The following is a 14,713-nucleotide window of genomic DNA, read 5'->3' as shown; positions in this document are numbered from 1 at the left end:
ATTTGACGTTCTCTACGGAGCTGTGCTAAACTCTGCAGCGTCCCTTGGCTCTGCCAAGCCGGGTGATGGGAGGGTGTTTATTTTTACTTTATTACTACTGGTTGTCTTCTCCAACTGTCCCTGTTGGAGGTTCTGTTTCCCTTCGCTTCCTGCTGTGAGCGAAGCCCAAAAGGTAGACATCCTCATCTGGACGAGCTGGGCACTTACCAGTGGCGGACGGTCACGGCCCCCGTCACCGCCACCACCTTTGCCTGTATCCTTCCACCTCCCTTCAGTCCACAGTGGCCACAGCTAGCTACAGATCCTTCAGCTGGGACAGAGTTTACAAAACTAAGAAAATGCTAGTAGTAAATCTCATGCAAAGCTAAAATAAGACCTTGTTAAAGAACGATTGAGGAAACCCTTTCCTCCGAGCTTGCTCTTTTGCCAGCCCTGATTCTCTTTTCATAGATTCTTATTACGCATGACTGTAGTAAAATACCTGTGGAAACAGCACTTTATCAAGTCTTCCACCTCCCTGGTTAAAGGGAGACTTTTCTTCGACGTAGTAAGTGATGAGACAGGCTCTACTATGGTGGCCAAGAATGCAGGGAGATGGCTTCCCTGTGCCTTATTCAGGCTCATGCAGAGTTGGAGGTGGATGACACTTCAACCTGCAGGGTGGGGCTCCGACCCAACAAATCCCAGTTTTCCCTGTGCCTCTTCAACTCCCGTGGTGTCCAAATTTGACGTCTCTGATACGTCTACGAATACTGGGTTGGGGGTGGAATCCAGATTCTTCTCAGGAGTGCATTTGCTTTAACTTTTTAATATTACTGAAGGAGCAGGGAGGGAAGGGCTGGGTTAAAACACAGGGTCAGGGGACACCTTAGAGAAACACCTACATCCCTGACAGGGAAGCAGGCGTTCATCCGTGCGTAGTTTCTTCAGGTTCAGGATTAAGCCCTTAGTAAATATAGGGAGGGAGGGAAGGAGGAAGTGAGAGAAAGAGGGAGAAAGGAAAAGAAGGAGATGGGAGGGAACAGGAAGGGACGGAGAGAAAGAAGGAAGGGAGGGAGGAGAGGAGGGGGAGGGAAGTGGGAGCAGGGGCTTCCTCACAGGGAAGAGGGTCCACACGTCCAGGACCACACATCCAGCTCCCGGAGAAACTGACCCTTGCCTTCTCATCCACGCGGACCACATCTACCTCAGCCACCAACACACGGGAGAATAAAAGCACATCAGAATGATGAAAAATCTGTTTCTGAAGTGAGCCCTGGGCTCCTGCTGGGGTTTCTAACTCCCAGTCCTATGACTAGATAGTCCAAAAATTAAAAATTTAAAGCAAGATCCTAATGCATTCACCAACTCTGAGTTGCCAAGCAGGAACAGAGAAGAAGATCTGGAAGAACAAGTGTTACTCAGGGTGACCTCCTGTCTGGCCAAGTCTCACTATGTAGCACCTGGTCAGGCACCCAGAACTATGAATGGGGAGCATTCTGTCTGAAAACAAATGATCTCAAAAAAAAAAAAAAATCCCTGCCACTTCTCACTTCACTTTAGAAACCTCACTCTCTTCCCATTTGTTGGCAATGACATCTAGAAATAAGGCTCCTTCCTCCTCGCTGGGGTGGGGTTTTATTTTGTAGCCAGAGCCCCCGAGTTGAGGTTCTCTGATCGCTGAGAGCGGGAAGGGCACAGAACACCCTGGGCTCGGTCACCCGGGCGCAGCGCTGTTCACTGAAGAAACCAGGCAGAGACCAACCCACCACCCACTTACCTGTGGACCTAATATGCCCTGGAAAGAAGCCCAATAATTCTACCTAATCTACACAATTTGTGCCTTTGATGCAAGCTTCGGCAGTACATCTGACTTTTTGGCTAGTGGCTAAATCGTTTTGAGCACACGTTAATTACCCAGCACGACAAACGCGCGGGTCGGCTGCTTTTCCTGGGCTGTGTGTGCCGGGAGGCTCAGGAGTTATTAGAAAAGTTCGGGCCGGCGGGTTAATATCATCCCTTCCGGCATCTGTGTGTAATGCCACACCCCGTGCCTGGGCTTTAAGAACTGAAATTAAAAACAGCTGTCTCGGGCTTCCCTGGTGGCGCAGTGGCTGGGAGTCCGCCTGCCGATGCAGGGAACCCGGGTTCGTGCCCCGGTCCGGGAAGATCCCACATGCCGCGGAGCGGCTGGGCCCGTGAGCCATGGCCGCTGAGCCTGCGAGTCCGGAGCCTGTGCTTGGCAATGGGAGAGGCCACAGCAGTGAGGGGCCCGCGTACCGCAAAAACAAACAAACAAACAAAAAACCCCAGCTCTCTCAAATACACGATAGGCTGACAGTCTTACAGCCCTGTCCTGACTATTCTCTGCGGCTCCAAACTTCTAAATCACCCGCTCACCCGCTCATAGTAGCTGCTCAGCAGCCCAAGAGCTACACCAACCACGTCACATCCGGTGGTGGTCAGTGACAGGGCGGGCCAGCGACGGCGCCTTCTCTAGATGGCAACATCCCTGAGCTAAGTGGAGTCCCGGGAGGTGGGAGCTCTGAGTGCCGCGTGCGTTCACCTGGCAACTAACTTCAGGTGCATCCGCTAAACACGAAGCGCCTCCAGTCCAGTAGCAGCTGTTGCTGCGGGGCAGCCCACGCGCTCCCCCTGAGCCGCCCCCTCCTCTCCATGTCCCTCTCTGCTTTATTCCATGGTGGCCAGAAGATGCTGGCACACCTCCCTCTTGGCCTCGGTCTTCTGACTCACCTACACTTTCCCCAGCTGCTTGTCTTCCAGATCCTCCTCCTCCTCCAACACCTGGAGAAGCAAGATTCCTAAGGAGGAACATCTAGTGCAACCTGGGGGACGTCCTCCCAATCTCCTGGCGGGCAGAAGGTCAGGGCGGGGCGTCCCAGTCCTGGGGCTTTCGAGGACTCCCCGTGTTTCTCTGGGCGCCCTGCACCTGGACCTGCCCCGAGCTCTCCAGTGGAGACCAGGTGAGCAGCATGTCGGCAGGCGCACAAGCCCCGGCCTTTACTTTTTCTCTCTCAGAACAAGGACCTGTGGACGAGCGATTCTGCGACGCTGTGTGTCCCACTCAGTTCCGTTACCTCTTCGTAGGTGGTGCCAGCAGTCTGCCAGCCACCTCCCTCTTCCCTCTGAAGATGACTTGATTTGTTCTCAATGGCTTGTCTGCTCTTGGGAGGCCTGTGTTCTGGGCCCCCGGGCGGGGGGCATGAGCTCTGCCCAGCGCCCCTGCTTCCTGGCCTGGGTAGTCAGCCCCCAAGAGTCTCCTCAGCACCACCGTTATGCGCCGATAAACACTTTCTCCGCAGCTAAAACTCCTTTATGAAAAGCCCCGTAATCAGCCTTTAAAGCTTTCTTCGCAGTCACACGGCGCCCGGGTAGGCGGGCTGTCCTCTGGGAAGGGGTTTCCAGGGGCCGCTGGTGGCGGGAGGGGAGATCTGAGTCCCTTCGTTTCCTGCTTCATCCTACCGCCCCCCCCCCCGCCAGGCTCCTCCAGCCTCCCGGCCTCAACCCCAAACCTAGCCCCTCCGCTTCCAGCAGGGACGACTTTGGGCAAATGACCCACGCAGGCCCGCTGTCTCCGTCTCTAAAATGGGCACAAGAACTCCCAAGTCCGCTGTTGGGAGGGTGAAATGCTGGACGCGGCAGCCAGCTCCCGAGACCTCCGGCCCGTGCTGCGGGCGCAGTGGACTTACACTAGTGAGCCCTGACCCGCTCGCGTGTACGCCGCCCCTACTCACCCGGCCGCCGCCGCCGCCGCCGCGCAGGCTTCTCCCAGGGCCTGGGCCTCCAGCTCCTGCGCACTTTCTACCGGCCACCCAGCGGGTGGGAGGCCCACGGGCCTGGGCTTCATTGGCCACACCTGCTGGTGAGCCAGATACTGCGGGGACGGGCCCCCTTCCACCCCAGCGCAGCCCTGAGCGCTCAGGCCACTGGGCGTCTAAGGTGGGGTCAGAGGGAGCCTCGGTGGCCCCGGTGAGGGCGCACAGGGCCTATAGGTTCACACCAGTGGGGAAAGGAGCGCTTCTGCACCTCGGTGCCCCGCCGAGACGCTGCTTCTCAAACCGCAATCAGCCGGAACGAGAACCACCCGCATCACTTGAGAAAACACAGGTCCGGCCCCGCCCACGGTTTCGAGTCAACGGCCTGGGGCGGGGCCCGAGAATCTGCCTTTCTACCGAGTTCCCCGGGTCGCTGACGCCGCTGGTGCAGGGGCCACAGGCTGAGAACCGCGGCCCTACGCCGTGTCTACCTCTGAGGATGGCGCTCGGGACAAAAGGTGTCACAGGGCAGCATCTCTGTTAAACAACCTTCTCAGGCTTCTGTGAAAGCCAGAGTTCCACACTTCCTGATTCTGCTTTCTCCCGAGTGAGAAATACGCCTGTCCCCTGGGCTGTCGCCCTCCAAGGCCCACTCGCCACCCTCCCCTCTCTCGTCACCGCCAGTTTGCTTTCCCAGGCAGGCCCCTTACTCTCGTCCAGGCAGCCGGGAAGAAGGCGCACACGAACCCCAGAAACGCACAGAGCCCCGCACAGGGGTTCGTTCAGAAGTGAGCGGTGGGCACTGGACGCGTCTGACCCGGCTCAGTCCCCAAGCTGTTTCCTGGGCAGGGAGACAAGGTGACAGTAAACGTCAGCTTGACGAGAGTTCTTCCCGGCAGACCTGAGAGAACGGCCTGGGAGGGGCAGAGGGGAGAGCCTGCGGAGCCGGGTGGAGAGGAGCCGGGGGGCGGGGGGGCGGGGAGGGCTCCTAGGAGGCCGGGCAGAGTGGGAAGGGGGTCTGCTCGTAGAAAGCCTTGGCTGAGCCGTGGGAAGCCGGGATTTTACCTCCAAGCAGTGGGAAGTCCATGGAGTTTTCTGAGCCGGTGACGTTATGAAACTGGCGTATCCTTTTTTTCCCCGAGATTTATTTAGTATTTATTTTATTTCTGGCTGTGTTGGGTCTTAGTTGCGGCATGCGGGATCTTTCTTTGCCACGCGCGGGCTTCTCTCTGGTTGTGGCGTGCGGGTTTTCACTCTCTAGTTGTGGCACGAGGGTGCTGTAATTTGCAACACAAGGGCTCTCTAGTTGAGGCGCACAAGCTCAGTAGTTGTGATGCGCGGGCTTAGTTGCCCCAAGGCATGTGGGATCTTAGTTCCCTGACCAGGGAATGAACCTGCCTTGCGTCCCCTGCATTGGAAGGCGGATTCTTCACCACTGGACCACTAGGGATGTCCCGGCATTTCCTTTCAATCATTCATTCATTTGAAGCACAATCACTAAGTGCCTGGCAGGTGCTGGGGGGACACGATGGTGATTAGAGAGCCCCTCCTTGAAGCACTGACAGTTTGCTGGGGGCGGGGGGGGGGCGGTTCTTTGGACCGTGAAGGATGGACTGGAGGGAGAGCCCGTGGCCTGACCCAGGGTGGCCCTTGCTCTCCCTCAGCCTGGGCCCTACCCTGCACAGCCAGGACCTTGCTTGCACACACATGTGGACAACCAGACGACACCTGGTGCCCCACTAGCCGCCCCCTGCTGCTCCTCGGGCCAGGGGTGTAAACACCAGCAGGGCAGGCCTCTCTCGAGAGGACAGACCCTGGGAGGAGGCCAGGGCCAGGTGGGTCCCCTTTTGCAGTCCAGGTCCCCCCATCCAAGCCAGGTCCTCTTGCAGCCGTGCACTGAACCTGCCCCTCTCCCCTCAGGCTGCAGAGCTGGACCCTCCTGTCACCTTCCCTCAGAGGCCCTCGTCATTGAGCTGCCAGGAAGCTGGGCACTAAGTCTAACCTTGAGTTACAGTAGGTTTATCTCCTTCTTCACATCCTCCTCCTCCTGAATGAGTCTCCAACTTCCTAGTCCCATTTTAGCAACCCTGTTGTGCACGTGTCTTTCACTGGATGCAGCCTAAAACCCTTTTCAGAAGCTGACAGGGTATAAATTATAAAAATTAATACCGTTGAAATCTTCCCATTGTCACTCTCTTATTTCTGGACTTATCCGAAGTCCTGACTTGGATTCTGTGATAAATTCAACAAAAAACATTTTATGCATGGAGACATTTTAAAATTTCTATTTCTGTGAAAGACCCTGGGCTGCTATAATCCTGGACTCACAACTGAGAACTTTTCCAGGGAAATCGGCTTGTAAACGTTGTTACTTCGCATAATGACTGCTTGCACCACCTCACCTAAATCTGAACAGGTATTGCTTAAAATTGGGGGACTATTTTTAGCTAGCTAAGGACATTCCCGTCTTCTCTGGGGCCTTTGCACTTGACCCCTCCCTCAGCCACAGTCTGGTTCTTCTGGCGATGACCCTGGTTATACACCCTGGTTGGGTCTCCTGCCTCTCCCTGTGGCCTCCCCCCAAGCCCACTGGGGCTCACCTGGGGAGACGGGACTTTCCTCATATTCTGGGCCACATGAGCAAAGCAACTGCCACTTGCAGAGGCAACACTGATCCTAATTGTGGGTCAAATTTTGAGCTAAGAATAGCCTTCTTAAAATGAATCTACATAACTAAATGTATAAAGTGCTGGCAAAAGTCACAGCTCCAGAGAGGTTGGCTGTGTGGCGTGATTCTCACCGTGAATAGCATCATCACAACCATTTACAAATATATGCATCTATTTACATGCAGTTATCACTGGCTGCTGAGGTTCCTGTGATTTTGATAATCCTTTACACTCTTCTGCACGGATTTTTTTTTTCAGTGACCATGAATCGCTCTTCGAACTAGAAAAAAAAGGAGCTTTTAAAATAATTTTGAGAATAAAAAACATTGCCTACTGTATATTGGTTGATCTAAACCCCCAGACAGTCCTCAAGTCTAGTTCCCAGGAGGGGAAGCAGAAATGCCCCGACTCCCTCTCCAGAATCACAGCCCCACCTCCTGAAGCCTGTCTCCATCCTGGCTCCTGCCTGCCTGGCGCCTCTCAGATTAGATTAGGTCATCAGGATCTCTCCACATTCTCTCTGCCTCTGGAGTGAAGCCCAAGCTCCCTTCTGGACTTTCCCGCCCACACCCCAACATGAGCGATACGGGTTGAATCATGTACGGCCCCCCGAAGCACGCCCAAGTCCTAACCCAATACCCGAGAAGGTGCCTTTATTTGGAAATAGGGACTCTGTAGACCTCATCAGATCTACTGGTGTCCTTACAAGAGGAGGAGAAGGCACACAGGCACATGGAGGAAGACAGCCAGGTGACCAGACGGGAGGCAGAGACTGGAGTCATGTTTCTACAAGTTGAGGGCCGCCGAGGATTTCAGGGAACCCCAGAACTTACGAGAAAGGCCAGGGACAGATTCTCCCCTGGAGCCTTCCGAGGGACTGGAGTGACCCTCTCAACACCTGGATTTTGGACTTTTGGCCTCCAGAATAAATTTCTCTGAGAGAATAAATTTCCTTTGTTCAAAGCCAACCCAGGACACTGATAGAACGCCCTTGTGTGCCCCACACTCACATGAGTCCCGCAGCCTGCTCTGAAGCCACCTGCACTGCCAGCCCCCATCCCACTGGGCTGCTCGTGGCCCTACCGCTTGCCTGGCCGTTCCTCTCCTGATGTGCCGGCTCCTGAGGAGTTGGGCCCACGCCCTGCTCCCCTGCCAACCACGGCCCCCATGCAGCCAGCACTGTGCACGGGCAAATGTCCCCATCTCGGGGACCCGGTGGGGTGGGACGCAGAGGGCAGCCTCTCCTGCTCTCCCCTGATGCACCACGACGGCCTTCCCTTCTAAGATTGGTCTACACTCCCACCATGTGCCCCTTTTCCCAGTCTTCCTACGTTCTCGTTCTCAGCGACTCGGCGGCGTCGATTTCCGGCTGGACTAGACGGTGGAGCCCAACCTGAGGCTGCGCTTCACGCTTCTCCCAGCAGAGGGCGGCCGAGCCCGGGCCCCGCGGCCGCCGCGTGTCGCGGTCTGTGCCGGGCCGGGAGCGGGGACAGGCCGCGGGGACACCCCGGCGCCGTCGGCGGGCGACGGCGCGGGGCTCGGCCCTTCCGGTGGCCAGGGCCGGCCCGTGCAGGGTGGGGCGGCGGAGCTACGACCGTCATTTCGGGACACTGCGACCGCGGCTCGGGCTCGTCTCATCCGGGCGGCGGGCGCCCAGCCCAGCTCGCGTCCCCGAGCCTCGCTCGCTCAGTCCCGGAGCGCTGCTTCCATTCCCTGACCCCGGGCCATCGGGGCTCTGGGGCCCACGCGGCACACCTCGGACCCCGCGTCCTAGAGGCGCGGCCTCAGCTACGTGGTCGCGCGCGTCTCCCCCTCCTCGCACCCCCCCCCCCGCGAGGCTGACAGACCCCGACGACGGCGACGGTCCTCAACATCATGCAGTCTGCATGCTCAGGACCAGGCCCCCAGCTGCACCCAGACCCGGTCCACCCCGGCGCGCTCCGATTCCTTATTTGCAGACTCCCTCTCTGTCCCCCTCCTCCGACAGCACTGCGGGCGACCCCTACCCACCCATGGCGGGAGCCAAGGCTGGAGGTCGGCAGACCTGCCCTCTCACTGCCTCTCTGTGACCCAGCAGTGTTTCTGGCGATGTGGGTTTGACGTGACTTTGCCCAAGTGTTTGCCTCTTCTCTACTTTTTTGAGTGACTTTTTTCCCCCTTGCTGCCAGTAACTACAATGTTCAAGGTACAAAACTGAGAAAACAGATAAGCAAATAAGTGAAAACCTGAAATCCCAGCCTCCGTCAGTAACCACATTAACGTTTTGGTGTCGGTACGGCCACATCGTGCCCTCTGCGTGTAGATAGATATGTATCATTTTTTCCCAGTGGGGATCACACCCTCTCGGGACCTCTATAACCTGCTCTTCCACTCAACGACCCACGCACGAGAGCCTCTCACCACGAAGGCCGCAGCTGAAAACGCACCCGGGGGTCCCGAAGCCGGCGAGGGCTCCCTCCGGGGACCTCTGGGGGGCAGGAGCGTCACAGGCACCTGTCCCCAAGGCTGGCACTGCTCTGGGAGCCAGCGGCCTGGGGTTTCGGTTCCTTCTTTTGAAGAGACACCCCCACCCCCCCGTGCCCGCCCCTTTTCTCCAGCTCCACCCACCTTTGAGTTGAAACAATTCTGCGCTTTTAGAGCACCTCTTCTCTCTCCTGTGACTATATTCGAGAAACACAAAACGAATCCATATCCACACACGAAAGAACATCATTCTTCTTTCTGCATCTGGGCTGGGAAGGATGGGCCTCCAGATCAGTGGTTCTCAACGAGGGGTGAGGGGGGAGGGGAGACGATTCTGACCCCCGGGGACGTTTGGCAACTCTGGAGACGTCTTTGTCATGACCTGGGGGGCTGCTGCTGGCACCTAGTGGACAGAGGCCAGAGATGCTGCTGAACAGCCCACGAAGCACAGGACAGCCCCCAGAAGCAAAGAATTAGCCACCCCGAAGGTCAACAGTGCCAAGCTCTGGACCAGATGGTCCTCAACGCTCGCCGTGGGGCCCAAGAGCCTGGCAGCCTTGGTCAGCCTGTAGCCCCACCCAAGGAGCCATGGCCTTAACTGGTCACTGCTAGGCCCTGTCCATTCGGCCAGGACATGAAAGGGCTGCTGACAAAGAAGGCAAGAGGTTGAAGGGCCAGTCTCCTGAGTGAGAGGACGGTGCAGGGGAAGGTAACCTGGTAGCCCTACTTTTCTCATTGTCATGGTTTCCGATGTTCCCTGAGCGATTCGGGACCACCTGCAATTCACCCCTTTTGACTGCAGACTCCCAGGGTGTTAGCGCTCAAGGGAACCTGAGGCGTTTCTGATCTGACCGCCTCATTTTCCAGGTGGGACACGGGGCCCCACCTGAGGTGCACTCAAAGCCTCGTGGCTCAGTTTCTGAACTTTGCCCGGGGCTCTTTCTCGCACCTCTGCCCCACTCACAAGCCTGTGACAGAAGGTCACCCCACCTCACAGGTGAGGACTCCGAGGCTCTCAGACTCCAGGTGATTTACCTGAAGCCACAAAGCCAACAGGGGGAGGAGGACGTCCACCCAGGTTTCTCCCGCCCTAAACCAGGCCAGGCCGCTGGCTCTCAAACTTCAGTGCTCGACAGAATCACCCAGGGCGTTTGGAGAATGCTGATGCCCAGGTCACGCCCCAGAGGTCCTGATTTAACTGGTTTGGGGGGCGTCTGGGCACTGAGACTTTCAAACGTTCCCCAGGAGTGTCCAACTGCAGCAGAGTTAGAGAGCCCTCGGGACACACGCCCTCTGACCCACACCCCAAGACCGATGTTAATGTCGGCCTGTGAGGTGGGGCGGGGAAGAGCTGTTGCAAGAAATCATGAGATCCTTGAAGGCTTCTTGAGAACAAGCCCATATTTTGTGTCTAGAAGCCTTAGGATTGGCTTCAAATGGGCTTCCTTTCCACCTGAATGTTGAGGTTCCGAAACCTGGTCAGTTTGAGGCCTGTATTTTCTGGCTTCTTCTTCCTCCTTGGATGTTTGGAGAATTGAAATAACAGCTTCATATACTGCTGTGGTCCAGGGGCGAGGCTCACCAGCCGTCCCAGCGCCAGGAGGGAGCAGACCTGGGAGCTGCCACCCCCGGGGTTTAAGAGCTTCAAGGGTGCCACTCCCAGGGAGATTTGCATTTTTAGCAGGGACTCTGGAAAATGGAAAACCCTTCCTACTAACAACATAGGAGAAGGCGGCATTCCAGACACCAAGAGGCAGGACGGGAGGTGACTGGGCCTGGGGTGGCGGCTGGTGCTTCACCCCTGACCCCAGCCCTCCCAACACCTTCTTTTTCCTAATTTATCTGTTCGCTCCTTTTTAAAAAATGAGTCTCAGGTCTGACACAAGTGAACAAACATTACTTAAAACTTTAAGCCGTCTCTTCTTCCCTGGAGCTGGATATAGCATCTGCATCTTTGTCTTTTAGTGGTAAGAGCATTTTACACCATACAGAGCACATGAGCACGTAGAATCTCATTTAACCCTCACAACCATCCTGCCAAATGCATATGATTATCGGCATTTTGAAGACGAGACTGCCAGAATCTCAGGGGCCTCGGCCGGTGCTGGTGGGCAACAGGCTTCTGACTCGGGGCCTCGCCTCCCATGGCCTGAGTGGGCGGCCTCCTTCCTGGGGGCATTTGTTGAGTCTGGAAACAGGTGCAGGCCGCAGGCATGCTGTAGCGCTGCTCCCTGGCTGCCCCTGGAGCGCCTCACCCCTCACGGCCCCTCTTTGCTGGAGCAGGAACTCCTCTCAGGCCCTCGCTGCTCCGGGGTCAGCTCAGCCACCTTTGGCCTCCCTGTTCCAGCTGTTCTTGAATTGCTGTGTCGGCCGCCCCCAACCTAGGGTAAGTTATGTTACTTTTACCTCAAGACTTCATATTTTCTGTGTTAGTTCCCCCATCCACATCTCTGGGCCAATTGTATTATAACACTACTTTTCTCAGCTGGTTGGATGATATTAATATGTCTTTAGCTCTCCATGGTGTTTTATTTTTATTCACATTCTTCAAGCTCTACATAGGACAGGAATATCTACATAGAAAGGGCTGACGCATTCTGCAAGTTTGTGTTTCTGTGTGTATGTGCGTGTGCCATAACAGTGTGGGTGTGTTTTCACCTATTGCACTGATTCTCAAGCATGGTTCCAGAACTGCAGCAGCCGCGGCATCGCTGGGAACCTATGAGAAATGCAGATCACAGAGCCGCACCCCAGGCCTGCTGACTGGGAGACTCAGAGTCTACGTTTGAACAAGCCCTCTGGGTGATTCTCTTGCTTGATAAGGTTTGAGAACCACTTATCTTCAGGATAAATCAGTTTTTTATAATCTGCTCCCTAAGATAGAAACTTATGATTTGCCCTGTTAAGATGGAAACATAAACAATGAGAGCTCTGACATTGCTGCAGAGGGGTCAGTAGACTTTTTCTTTTTTCAAACTTATTATTTAACTGATAAGAATGCTTATGCACACACACACACACACACACACACATTCATCTTCCAGCCCTCCTATTTTGAGAGACCTCCTCTTGGCATCTGGCTCATACTCCTGGGGACATTTAGTCATTGAGAAAAGCAGGTCTGAGCCTCACTATTTCACACTAATGTAATTCAAAGAGAATGGCTGAAGAAAGCAAATGATTAAGCCAAAGAAATAAAGCTGCGATGGTGGAATTTTGGGCACCTGGGGGAGGGGTGGTGGTGATAGTAGTGGTAACGGAGGTGAAGACGGTGGTAGTGATGCAAGTGGTGTTACGTAATGGCGGTGCTGCTGATGGAGGTGGAGGTGATGTTGGTGTCCTTGTCAGTGGAGATGTGGGTGGTGCAGCTTACATACCAGTCTCTCAGATCCTATTACCTGCCTCCCCGACTCCTCACCCAAAAAGTCTGCCCTGCAGGTGCCGTGGCGCGCCCCATGGTGCGTGTGCTTGGACTTGTGTGAGCATGTGTCTGGCCACTTTGGCTTTAGAGCCTCCAAAGTTTACAAAACCCCTAAAGCTTTTAAAATAAAAACGGGGGTTAAACCATTTGGATCCTCCAAATTAGAAAGAATAAAAGAACCACCCAGCTGCAGTCACAGGCAATTACTGTGATTCTGAGAGGGCTTCGGGGCAAGATAATGGAAGAGCTGATTATAGACAAGCCGGGAGTAGGGAGGGAGGTCAGAGCAGTCCCTGAGCTCTGGGGGAGTGGCCAGGACTCCGCCCCGTCCCACGCGGGCTGCTTGCAGGCGCAGACCTCCTTCCACCCTGGCCTCCAAACCCGGCTGGGGCCGAGGCGCCCGGCCTATTTGTGCAGCTCCAGCAGCTTCAGAAAGAGAAGGCGGCTGTAAATAAACCCAGAGAAGGGCACGGAATTGAGGGCAGGAAGGGAGAGAGCAGGAGGGAGGCTCCCCGGGAGGGCAGACCGGAATCAGGACTTCTGACCGGGAAAGACGGAGGGCGGAAGGAAGCAGGGAGCCTGCGAAGCACGAGGCCATCAGGAGGCAGGTCGGTGCCTCTTCCCACTCCACCCTCAGGAATCTCGCGGCCGCATCTGCGGATCCACTGCGGTCCTTAAGCAGGCCCCCCGGCTTGCCCATTCGCATTCTAATTTTATCCTTGTCTTTTTTTTTTTTTTTTTGCAGTACGAGGGCCTCTCACCGCTGCGGCCTCTCCCGTTGTGTAGCACAGGCTCCGGATGCGCAGGCTCAGCCGCCATGGCTCACGGGCCCAGCCGCTCTGCGGCATGTGGGATCCTCCCGGACCGGGGCATGAACCTGTGTCCCCTGCATCGGCAGGCGGACTCTCAACCACTGCGCTACCAGGGAAGCCCTTGATTTTTTAAAAATCATTTTTCTGGGTCTTTTAAAGATATATATGAAATTTTAATGTTTGCTTTCTTATACCCTACTGCAATTCTTTTCTAAAAACAAGTCCGAGTGTGAATGAACAGACGAACACACAAGCCTGCGGCACTTTACACCCTGAGCTCCTGTCGCGAGCTGACCAAGTTCACTAGGCAAGCTGGGGTTTGGGTTGACCTAGAACAGTCTTCAACCACAGGTTTCTTTTTTTTTTTCTCCCAGAACCCGCAGTTTTGGTTGTGCCCTCTCTGGACACCTGCCCTGTGGCTAAAGGGGCCTTGCACTTTCTATGTCGAGCCTATGGGCCTCTGGGCTGTTGAGTCAGAAGCTCTCCAAGGAGCTCTCTGTCCGCACAGTGTCTGCAGTTTCGCAGACATGTGGGGGGTTCACGCTCTTCCTCAGTCTGGCTGCAAGGAGCCCTACCTCCTCCCAGTGCCTGGGGTGGGGGACTTCTGGGCTCCCTAGCAGTACCCCAACCTCTGGAGGACAACTGTTTCCCCTACAAACCTAGTCTTGTCATGCTGGACTTGAGAACGATTCACTGGCCGTCACGGCCTGTATCTGGTGGCCTATGTGGCTGGGTTGGGAGTGAGTCTGTGGGAATTCACGTCATGGCTTGTAAAGTGACAGCTCCATGTGGTGGCGCAGGGCCTGGGACCTGGGTCCCGGCTGCCTGGGGTCGAGTCTGGGCTCCTCCTGCACTAGCTGAGTGGCTGACTTGGCCTCTCTTCAACATCCTCACCTGCGGGACAGTAATAAACCTCCCTCATGGGGTAACTATATTTAGAGATAAAAGACTTCAAGTGGGGCTTCCCTGGTGGCGCAGCGGTTGGGAGTCCGCCTGCCGATGCAGGAGACACGGGTTCGTGCCCCGGTCCGGGAAGATCCCACATGCCGTGGAGCAGCTGGGCCCGTGAGCCATGGCCACTGAGCCTGCGTATCCGGAGTCTGTGCTCCGCAACGGGAGGGGCCACAACAGTGAGAGGCCCACGTACCGCCAAAAAAAAAAAAAAGACTTCAAGTGCTTGGTTCAGCGCCAGGCACAATGCAAATTACAACAACGATCATTTATTATTATTTCCCCTGGGCAGCAGTTAGGCACTGGCCTAACAGACCATTGCGGAAGTTGCACCACTAGTATAATTAGATCGGGGTTCGAAGTGGGGCTGTTAGAAGCTGAAGTCCGGTTCCAGGGCATCTGTCCTGGATGACCCCACCCCAGACCTCAAGGTCCACAGACTGTCCAGCTGCAGCTATCCCTGGTTTCACACACGCCCCGTAATCTGCACCCACAGCCCACCACTCTCTCTCCCTGTGGAGCACCACGTTACCACCATCACAAAGACTGATGCCAGACGGGCCTTGGACAGAGAAACCAAGGCCTCGGCTTAGGTGAGGAATTTTTCGAGGCTTCCATTTATTTATTTACTCATTCATTCAT

This window comes from Mesoplodon bidens (genome assembly GCF_964165515.1).
Source record: "Mesoplodon bidens genome assembly, chromosome: 12".
Lineage (NCBI taxonomy): Eukaryota > Metazoa > Chordata > Mammalia > Artiodactyla > Ziphiidae > Mesoplodon > Mesoplodon bidens.
Note: the sequence above shows the minus strand (reverse complement) of the source record.